This window comes from Triticum aestivum, chromosome 3B, assembly GCF_018294505.1.
Source record: "Triticum aestivum cultivar Chinese Spring chromosome 3B, IWGSC CS RefSeq v2.1, whole genome shotgun sequence".
Classification (NCBI taxonomy): domain Eukaryota; kingdom Viridiplantae; phylum Streptophyta; class Magnoliopsida; order Poales; family Poaceae; genus Triticum; species Triticum aestivum.
The window spans coordinates 761,497,876-761,509,763 of NC_057801.1; positions in this window are offsets into that span (position 1 = coordinate 761,497,876).

The following is an 11,888-nucleotide window of genomic DNA, read 5'->3' on the forward strand; positions in this document are numbered from 1 at the left end:
GGACTAGGCATCCCGGTTACCAGACATTTTGTCATGAATTATGAGTGGAGTCCACTCATCATGAGAATAACCCACCTAGCATGGAAGATATAGACATCTCTAGTTGCTACATGAGCGATTCGAGCATACAAAACAGAATTTCATTTGAAGGTTTAGAGTTTGGCACATGCAAATTTACTTGGATCGTCAGGTAAATACTGCATATAGGTAGGTATGGTGGACTCATATGGAACAACTTTGGGGGTTTATGGATGTGGATGCAGAAGCAGTATTCCTGCTTAGTACAGGTGAAGGATAGAAAGTGACTGGGAAGCGACCAACTAGAGAGCGACACAGTTATAAACATGCATTAAGATTAACCAACAATGAGTGCAAGCATGAGTAGGATATAAATCACCATGAACATAAATATCGTGGAGGCTATGTTGATTTTGTTTCAACTACATGTGTGAACATGTGCCAAGTCAAGTCACTCAAATCATTCAAAAAAGGATACCATCCTATCATACTGCATCACAACCATTTTAATAGCATGTTGGCACGCAAGGTAAACCATTATAAACTCCTAGCTAATTAAGCATGGCATGAGTAACTATAATCTCTAATGGTCATTGCAAGCATGCATGCATGTTTCATTCATAATAGACTGAATCAGGAACGATGAACTAGTCATATTTACAAAAACAAGATAGGTCAAGTTCATACCATCTTTTCCTCATCTCAATCATTTCATCATATATCGTCATTATTGCCTTTCACTTGCACGACCGAACGGTGTGGATAATAATAATAGTCATGTGCATTGGACTAAGCTGGAATCTGCAAGCATTTATTCAAAGGAGAAGACAAGGTAATATGGGCTCTTTGTTAGATCAACAATAATGCATATGAGAACCACTCATCATTTTCATCGTGGTCTTCTCCTCTCGACCCCCAAAGAAAAGAAAAGAACTTCAAAGAACGAGAAAAACTATTTACAAGGGAAAGCTCCCAACAAGCAAAAGAAGAACGAGAAATCTTTTTGGGTTTTCTTTAATAGTACTACTAAGCATGGAAAGTAAACTAGCTAGAAGCTACAACTATTTTTTTTGTTTTTCTCAAAGTTTTTCAAACACACAAGAAGAAAGCAGGAAAGGAAAATAAACTAGCATGGATAATACAATGAAAAAGTATGAACACCGCCAACTAGAGTGAATGTGTGAACATGAATGTAATGTCGGTGAGAAATACGTACTCCCCCAAGCTTAGGCTTTTGGCCTAAGTTGGTCTATGCCCATGGATCAAAGTAGCCCTCTCTGGTGTACTGGGGAGGATCCTAGGGGTTCCACTGGTTAGCGAGCTCCTGCGGATCCCACTGATAAATACACTCCTGATATGGATCAGGTGATGGCTCTGGCTCCGGATTTGGGGATCGTGTCCCCCTCCAATATGCGTGAATATCCATGGGCAAAACAAAGTACCTGCCTGAATGAAGATCGAACAAAATAGGTGCAGGCAAGGTAACAACCTGAAAATTATCCTCATCAAATATCAGGTTATAAATGAGTCTCCTTTCCTTATCATAGCGAAGAAAATCATGTGCTACCATACTCTTATAATCTAAGTAAATAGTGGGCAGCAACTTTTCTTCTTTCTCATAGTGTCTAATAGGTATCTCAAAATATTTAGCAAGACGAGAAGCATAGATACCTCCAAAGATAGTATCCTTTGTACGGTTTAAACTCAACCGTTTAGCAACCATAGCGCCTAAACTGAAAGTTTTATCACGAAGTAAAGCATGGCGCAAAATGGCAAGGTCAGGAGCACTAAGGCCTCCACTGTCCCCACAACCAATTAAACATCTACTAGCAAATAATGAGTAGCAGCGCAGGACAAAAAAATGTATACTAGATGTTCTAGCTGCCGACACCTTTCTCCTTTCCCCTATAGTAATATCGTTAATAAAACCTTCCACATCACTAGGACGTGGTTCCTCGATGCTGCCCTCAAAAGGTATCTTGCAAACCTCACAAAAACCATAGAGCGACATCTCCTTATACTCATCATATAAATAAAATTCTACCGAGGGTGGTGATCTCCTAGCATGAAAGTGAAAATTTTGCACGAAAGTATTAGTGAGTAGGAGATACTATTCACACTAGTCGCAGAGGAAGTCGGTGATGCCTGCATTCTCAGCCAAATAATGGAAATCCTCATAAATTCTGGCTGCCTCCAAGAATGCATCACTTGGCCATTCACACAATCGGACCTCCGCGGTGCGAGGAAAGTTGTACTTGGGCTTTTCATTCTCTTCATTCTCCTTTTCCTTCGAACCCCGGCTCGAGGAGCCTCTCAACAATCTCCTCAACATTTTCTTCCTATGAAATTTTCTGAAATTTTTAGTGACTCAAAAATAAAAGTGAACCAAACTCAATAAGATTGATAACAACTACTCCCACAACTGCCTAGAGATTATATCATGCATCAAACTACTTTGGACCATATAAATTTGACATGCAAGTTCAAGAACAGGGTCACCTCAGCAGCAAAAATTTGCAATAAATAAAGCACTAGAACAAAAACTAATTGGATCATTGGAGGAGTCACATACCGAAGAACAATCCCCCAAAGGAGTTTCGTGAATGGAGCTTTGAGCAAGGAGATCGAAAAAGGCAGCAAAATGAGCAAGAACACGAGTTTGAGCTACGAGATGACTTTTTTCTGGAGGAAGACGAAGTGGATGGGTGATGGAATAAGTGGAGGGGGCCATGTGGGGCCCACAAGACAGGGGGGCGCGCCCTCCACCCTTGTGGCTAGCTGGTGTGGCCCCCTGGTATGTTCTAAGTGCCAGAAATTCTCAATTCTACAAAAAACCATACTAAATTTTCGGGGCATTTGGAGAACTTTTATTTTTGGGGTATTTTTTATTGCATGGAAAATTTAGAAAACAGACAGAAAATACTATTTTTGCTTAATTTATTCTAAATAACATAAGGTAAAAAGAGGGTATAAAAAGTTGTGCCTTCTAAATTCATCCATCTCATGCTCATCAAAAGGAATCCACTAACAAGGTTGATCAAGTCTTGTTAACAAACCTCTTTCGAATAACATGAAACCGGAGAATTTTTGAATAACACTAGGTTACCTCAACGGGGATATGCATGTCCCCAACAATAAGAATATCATATGTCTTTTTGACAGTAGGAAGAGGGATTTCAAAACCTCCAATAGTAATAGTCGAAAGTTTTCCAATAGAATTGATACTTTGAACTTGAGGTTGTTTCTTCGGAAAGTGTACCGATGCTCATTACCATTTACATGAAAAGTGACATTGCCTTTGTTGCAATCAATAACAGCCCCTGCAGTATTCAAAAAAGGTCTACCAAGGATGATCGACATACTATTGTCCTCGGCAATATCAAGAATAACAAAGTCCGTTAAAATAGTAACGTTTGCAACCACAATAGGCACATCCTCACAAATACCGATGGGTATAGCAGTTGATTTATCAGCCATTTGCAAAGAGATTTTAGTAGGTGTTAACTTATTCAAATCAAGTCCAGGATATAAAGAGAAAGGCATAATACTAACACCGGCTTCAAAATCACATAGAGCAGTTTTAACATAGTTTCTTTTAATGGAGCATGGTATAGTTGGTACTCCTGGATCTCCAAGTTTCTTTGGTATTCCACCCTTAAAAGTATAATTAGCAAGCATGGTGGAAATTTCAGCTTCCGGTATCTTTCTTTTATTTGTAACAATATCTTTCATATACTTAGCATAAGGGTGCATTTTAAGCATATCAGTCAAACGCATACGCAAAAAGATGGGTCTAATCATTTCAGCAAAGCGCTCAAAATCCTCACCATCCTTTTTCTTGGATGGCCTAGGAGGAAAAGGCATGGGTTTCTGAACCCATGGTTCTATTTCTTTACCGGGCTTCCTAGCAACGAAGTCTCTCTTATCATCACGTTGATTCTTTGATTGTGGGTTACCAAGATCAACTGGAGGTTCAATATCTACATCATTATCATTACTAGGTTGAGCATCAACATGAACATTATCATTAACATTATCACTAGGTTCATGTTCATCACTAGATTGTGTCTCAGCGTCAGAAATAGAAATATTTGGGGTTCTCACGTGTGTCTATGACAGGTTCACTAGAAGCATGCAAAGTCCTATCAGTGTTCTCTTTCTTTTTTATTAGCGGGACTAGGTGCATCAGTATTAATTCTCTGAGAATCTTGCTCAACTCTCTTAGGATGGCCCTCAGGATACAAAGGTAAAAAATGAGAGAAAAAGAGAGAACGGGCAATGTTACTATCCTTTTTCCACACTTGTGCTTCAAATTAGCACCATGATCTTCATGGTAGAAAGTCTCCTATGATATATCACTTTCATATACTAGTGGGAATTTTTTCATTATAGAACTTGGCTTGTATATTCCAATGATGGGCTTCCTCAAATTGCCCTAGGTCTTCATGAGCAAGCGAGTTGGATGCACACCCACTTAGTTTTCTTTTGAGCTTTCATAAACTTATAGCTCTAGTGCATCCGCTGCATGGAAATCCCTACTCACTCACATTGATACCTATTGATTGGCATCTCCATAGCCCGTTGATATGCCTAGTTGATGTGAGACTATCTCCCTCTTTTTATCTTCTCCACAACCACCATATTCTCTTCCAAAATAGTGCTATATACATGGCTCACGCTCATGTATTGCGGGAAAGTTAAAAAAGTTTGAGAATATCAAAAGTATGACACAATTGCTTGGCTTGTCATCGGAGTTGTGCATGATTTAAATATTTTGTGTGATGAATATGGAGCATAGCCATACTATATGATTTTGTAGGGATGGCTTTCTTTGGCCATGTTATTTTGAGAAGACATGATTGCTTTATTTGTATGCTTGAAGTACTATTTTATTTATGTCAATATTAAACTTTTGTTTTGAATCTTACTGATCTGAACATTCATGCCACAATAAAGAAGATTACATTGATAAATATGTTAGATAGCATTCCACATCAAAAAATTCTATTTTTATCATTACCTACTCGAGGACGAGCAGGAATTAAGCTTGGGGATGCTTGATACGTCTCCAATGTATCTATAATTTTTGATTGTTCCATGCTATTATATTATCTGTTTTGGATGTTTTATATGCATTAATATGCTATTTTATATTATTTTTGGGACTAACCTATTAACCTATAGCCCAGTGCTAGTTTCTGTTGTTTGCCTCTTTTTGAGTTTCGCAGAAAAGGAATACCAAACGGAGTCCGAACGGAATAAAACTTTCGCGATGATCTTTCTTGGACTAGAAGCAAACCAGGAGACTTGGAGATGAAGTCGGAGGAGCCACGAGGCGGCCACAAGGGTGGAGGGCACGCCCAGGGGGGTAGAGCGCGCCCCCTGTCTCGTGGGCCCCTCGTGCATCTCCTGACCTAATTCTTTCGCCCATATATACTCTTATACCACAAAACCATCAGGGGGAGCCACGAAAACACTTTTCCACCACCGCAACCTTCTGTACCCGTGAGATCCCATCTAGGGACCTTTTCCGGCATCGTACCGGAGGGGGATTAGATCATGGAGGGCTTCTACATCAACACCATTGCCGTTCCGATGAAGTGCTCTTGATGACCCGCAAGTATACGGGATAGTTGTAGCCTCTTTCGATAAGTAAGAGTGTCGAACCCAACGAGGAGCTAAAGGTAGAACAAATACTCTCTCAAGTCCTATCGGCCACTGATACGACTCTACGCACGCTTGACGTTCGCTTTACCTAGAACAAGTATGAAACTAGAAGTACTATTTGTAGGTGTTGTTAGATAGGTTAGCAAGAATATAAAGAACTCGTAAATAAAAGCTAGGGGCTGTTATATGAAAATGCAAATAAAGTAAATATAGCGAGTGTGGAAAAGTGGTGGTAGGAGTTGTGGAATTTCCCCTAAGCAACTGACTATGTTACTAGACCGGTAATCACTACTGCAATTCTATTTGAGGGAGAGGCATAAGCTAACATACTTTCTCTACTTGGATCATATGCACTTATGATTGGAACTCTAGCAAGCATCCGCAACTACTAAAGATTCATTAAGGTAAAACCCAACCATAGAATTAAAGTATCAAGTCCCCTTTATCCCATACGCAAACAACCTACTTACTCGGGTCTGTGCTTCTGTCACTCACGCCACCCACCATAAGCAAATCATAAACATATTGCAAACCCTACAGAGGGAATCCCTCACGCTTGCGCGACACGGAGGGCACCATAGGACAGCACCAATAATAAAACATGCAACTCAAACCAATCATAGCAATTCATCAACCACCGATAGGACAACGAAAATCTACTCAGACATCATAGGATGGCAACACATCATTGGATAATAATATGAAGCATAAAGCACCATGTTCAAGTAGAGGGTACAGCGGGTTGCGGGAGAGTGGACCGCTGTAGATAGAAGGGGGAAGGTGACGGAGATGTTGGTGAAGATAGCGGAGGTGTTGGTGAAGATCGCGGTGATGATGATGGCCCCCGGCGGCGTTCCGGCGCCACCGGAAGCAAGGGGAAGAGAGCCCCCCTTCTTCTTCTTCTTCTTCCTCGACCTCCTCCCTAGATGGGAGAAGGGTTTCCCCTCTGTTCCTTGGCTCCCATGGCATGGGAGGGGCGAGAGCCCCTCCGAGATTGGATCTATCTCTCTGTTTCTGCGTTCTGTTCTGGCTCTGTTTCACCATTTCGTGTATATATGGAGATCCGTAACTCCGATTGGCCTGAAACCTTCGCCGTGATTTTTTTCCGAATATTAGCTTTCTTGCGGCAAAAGAAGAGCGTCAACCGCCTTACGGTGGGCTCACGAGGGTAGGGGGCGCGCCCAGGGGGGCAGGCGCGCCCCCCCTGCCTCGTGACCACCTCGGGCACTGGTTCGCGTTGATTTTCCTTCCAAATTTTCCGTATTTTCCAAAACTAAGCTCCGTCCGTTTTCATCCCATTTGGACTCTGTTTGATATTGGGTTTCTGCGAAACAAAAAACATGCAACAGACAGGAACTGGCACTGGGCACTGGATCAATAAGTTAGTCCCAAAATAATATAAAAAGTTGCCAAAAAGTATATGAAAGTGAATAATATTGGCATGGAACAATCAAAAATTATAGATATGACGGAGACGTATCAGCATCCCCAAGCTTAATTCCTGCTCGTCCTCGAGTAGGTAAATGATAAAAAAGAATAATTTTTGATGTGGAATGCTACCTAGCATAATCTTGATCATATGTCTAATCATGGCATGAATATTAAGACACGAGTGATTCAAAGCAATAGTCTATCATTTGACATAAAAACAATAATACTTCGAGCGTACCAATAAAGCAATCATGTCTTTTCAAAACAACAAGGCCAAAGCAAGCTTATCCCTACAAAATCATATAGTTTGGCCATGCTTCATTTTCGTCACACAAAATGCCCCATCATGCACAACCCCGATGACAAGCCGAGCAATTGGTTCATACTTTTTAATGCGCTTCAGCTTTTTCAACCCTCACGCAATACATGAGCGCAAGCCATGGATATAGCACTATAGGTGGAATAGAATATAATGATGGAGGTTATGTGGAGAATACAAAAAAGGGAGAAAGTCTCACATCGACGCGGCTAATCAACGGGCTATGGAGATGCCCATCAATTGATGTCAATGCGAGGAGTAGGGATTGCCATGCAACGGATGCACTAAGAGCTATAAGTGTATGAAAGCTCAACAAAAGAAACTAAGTGGGTGTGCATCCAACTTGCTTGCTCATGAAGACCTAGGGCATTTGAGGAAGCCCATCGTTGGAATATACAAGCCAAGTTCTATAATGAAAATTCCCACTAGTATATGAAAGTGACAACATAGGGGACAATCTATATGAAGAACATGGTGCTACTTTGAAGCACAAGATATGAGACTCACTACATGAAGAACATGGTGCTACTTTGAAGCACAAGTGTGGAAAAAGAGATAGTAACATTGCCCCTTTTTATTTATTTTCTCTTTTTTCTTTTTTTCTTTGGCCTTTTTTTTTAATTTTTGGCCTTTCTCCTTTTTTGGGACAATGCTCTAATAATGATGATCATCACACTTTTATTTACTTACAACTCGATACTGGAACAAAGATATGACTCTATATGAATGCTTCCGGCGGTGTACCGGGATGTACAATGATCTAGCATAGCAATGACATCAAAAAATGGACAAGTCATGAAAACATCATGCTAGCTATCTTACGATCTTGCAAAGCAATATGACAATGAATGCTCAAGTCATGAATATGATGATGATGGAAGTTGCATGGCAATATATCGTGGAATGGCTATGGAAATGCCATGATAGGTAGGTATGGTGGCTGTTTTGAGGAAGATATAATGAGACTTACGTGTGATAGAGCGTATCATATCACGGGGTTTGGATGCACCGGCGAAGTTTGCACCAACTCTCGAGGTGAGAAAGGGCAATGCACGGTACCGCAGAGGCTAGCAATGATGGAAAGGTAAAAGTGCGTATAATCCATGGACTCACATTAGTCATAAAGAACTCATATACTTATTGCAAAAGTTTATTAGCCCTCTAAGAAAAGTACTACTACGCATGCCCCTAGGGGGATAGATTGTTAGGAAAAGACCATCGCTCGTCCCCGACCGCCACTCATAAGGAAGACAATCAAAGAAACACCCCATGCTTCAAATTTGTCACACAACGGTTACCATACGTGCATGCTATGGGACTTGCAAACCTCAACACAAGTGTCTCTACAATCCACAACCACCCACTAGCATAACTCTAATATCACCATCTTTATATCGCAAAACTATTGCAAGGAATCAAACATATCATATTCAGCGATCTACAAGTTTATGTAGGATTTTATGACTAACCATGTGAATGACCAATTCCTGTCATCTCTCTAAATAGATATAAGTGAAGCAAGAGAGTTTAATTATTTCTACAAAAGATATGCCCACACTCTAACAAATATAATTGAAGCAAAAGAGCATTCTACAAATGGCGGCTTTCTATGTAAAGAGAAACAGGCAATCCAACTTCAAATGATATAAGTGAAGCACATGAAGCATTCTATAAAGCCACACTCAAAAGATTTAAGTGAAGTGCAATGAGCATTCTATAAATCAACCAAGGACTATCTCATACCAGCATGTTGCATAAAAGAAAAGTGAAAACTAAATGCAAAAGACGCTCCAAGACTTGCACATAATGCACGAACGAAACGAATTCGAAAACATACCGATACTTGTTGAAGAAAGAGGGGATGCCTCCCCAGCATCCCCAAGCTTAGACGCTTGAGTCTCCTTGAATATTTACTTGGGGTGCCTCGGGCATCCCCATGCTTGAGCTCTTGCCTCTCTTCCTTTTCCTCATATCGAGACATCCTCGATTAGACACTACACCCACACAAAACTTCAACAGAAAACTCGGTAAGATCCGTTAGTATAATAAAGCAAATCACCACTCTAAGTACTATAGCAAACCAATTCATATTTTGTTTTTTCATTATGTCTACTGTAATATAACTTTTACATGGCTTAATCCACTGATATAAATTGATAGATTCATCAAAACAAGCAAACTATGCATCAAAAACAGAATCTGTCAAAAACAGAATAGTCTGTAGCAATCTAAACATCCACCATACTTCTGGTACCCCAAAAATTCTACAAAAATTAGGAAAAATAACAAGTTGTATAGCAAGATAGTGCAAAATGAATCGGAACCAATTGATGTTCCAGTTAAAAATGTAAAATCGTGCACTACAGCCAAAGTTTCTGTCATGCACCGTACAAACCAACAAGCATTGTAAACATCCTAAAGGCAAACCTTGGCACATTATTTTTATAATGCAATGGAATTGTACAAGGGGATAATTATTTTTATTGAAAAGTTTCTGTAATTAAGATTCACAAAGTTCCCATGGGCATGAACAAAGTTCAAGGACGTCCCCCACTTTCACAATGCTCGTCTCTCTCACTTTCACTTCTCTTTTTGAAAAGTTTTGGGTTCCCCTCTTTATTTTTGTTGTTTTTAAACTATATGAAAGAACTCAACAGAAATAAATGACTCTATAAAACTTCCGGGTTGTCTCCCTGGCAGCGCTTTCTTTAAAGCCATTAAGCTAGGCATTTAGTGCTCAAGTAATGGATCCACCCGGATCCCAAGGTATATCAAAGCCAATTTTAATTAACAATGATTTGTAATTTAGTAGTGAGCACAAAGTAACATATATCATGCAACAATGAAGTCTAACTCTCTTCCTATGCATCAGCATGTCATAAAAGAACAGTTCATGCACACATAGTAAAGGCCAATGCATAGTATAAACAGTTTCTTGCAATTTTATCGTGTGGGAAACATAGAGAGGTGGAGATATAGTTCCTCTCTCATAATAATTGTAAGTAGGAGTAGCAAGCACATGCATATTATATTCATCAAAATCATCATGTGCAACGGTAAAAGGCAACCCATCAATATAATCCTTAATAAGCACAAACTTCTCCGATATAGTGTAGTCGGGAGAATTCAAAAAGATAATAGGACTATCATGCGTGGGTGCAATAGCAACAATTTCATGTTTAACATAAGTAACTATAGCAAGTTCATCTCCATAAGCATAATTCATATTGGCATCTTGGCCACAAGCATAGCAAGCATCATCAAAAAGGGATATTTCAAGAGAATCAACGGGATCATAGCAATCATCATAGCAATCATCCTTCGGTAAGCACGAAGGGGAATTAAACAGTGTATGAGTTGAAGAGTTACTCTCATTGGAAGGTGGGCACGGGTGATCAATCCGCTCTTCCTCCTTTTGTTCTTCGCTCTTCTCATCATCTTTTTCATCCAATGAGGTCACAGTTTCATCAATTTCTTCTTGCATAGATTCCTCCAAAATATTAGTCTGTTTTTGGACAGTGGTGACTTTCTTCATAAAAGCATTAATATAATAATTGTATTCATAATTTTCATAGCAATATCTAAGTATAGCAAGATTTTCAGGCCTATAACCATCATCATCAAAAGCTTCATACTTTTCAAACAAAGCTTCAATTTCATAAGCAGCTTTAAAAGCAACAAATTCTTCTATTTGTTCCACATCATAGTAATCATATATATCATTAGCATAAGAAGCTAAGGTTTCATTATCATTAGATTTGCATGAAAAGGGAAGGTGTGGAGCCTCCATCCTAGAGCAACAAGTAATATCATATCTTAAGCATAGATTCCAGGCATACCAACGCAACATAATAAATTGATCCCATAATAGTTTCCATTTTTGTGTCGAGCGATAATCCCTAAAGTATTCACGTTGATCCAACGTGTCTCCCATTATAAAGTTAAATGGGGTTTTCTCAGGATTATCAAAGTAGTACATAATATCTTTCGCATAATGAGAATCGAGGGTTTTAGGAGTTACCCCATCTCCATGAGTAGCAAGTACACCTATTTTTTTGGTATTTTGCGTTCCATATCCATAACTAAAGATATAGAACAACTAAGAACAACAAATGAAAATTACTTAGTGATAAAGAAAACAAGCACACACGAGAATATTCACCCCACACTATGACTCCCCGGCAATGGCGCCAGAAAAAGGTCTTGATGACCCGCAAGTATACGGGATAGTTATAGCCTCTTTCGATAAGTAAGAGTGTCGAACCCAACGAGGAGCTAAAGGTAGAACAAATACTCTCTAAAGTCCTATCGGCCACTGATACGACTCTACGCACGCTTGACGTTCCCTTTACCTAGAACAAGTATGGAACTAGAAGTACTATTTGTAGGTGTTGTTGGATAGGTTAGCAAGAATATAAAGAACTCGTAAATAAAAGCTAGGGGCTGTTATATA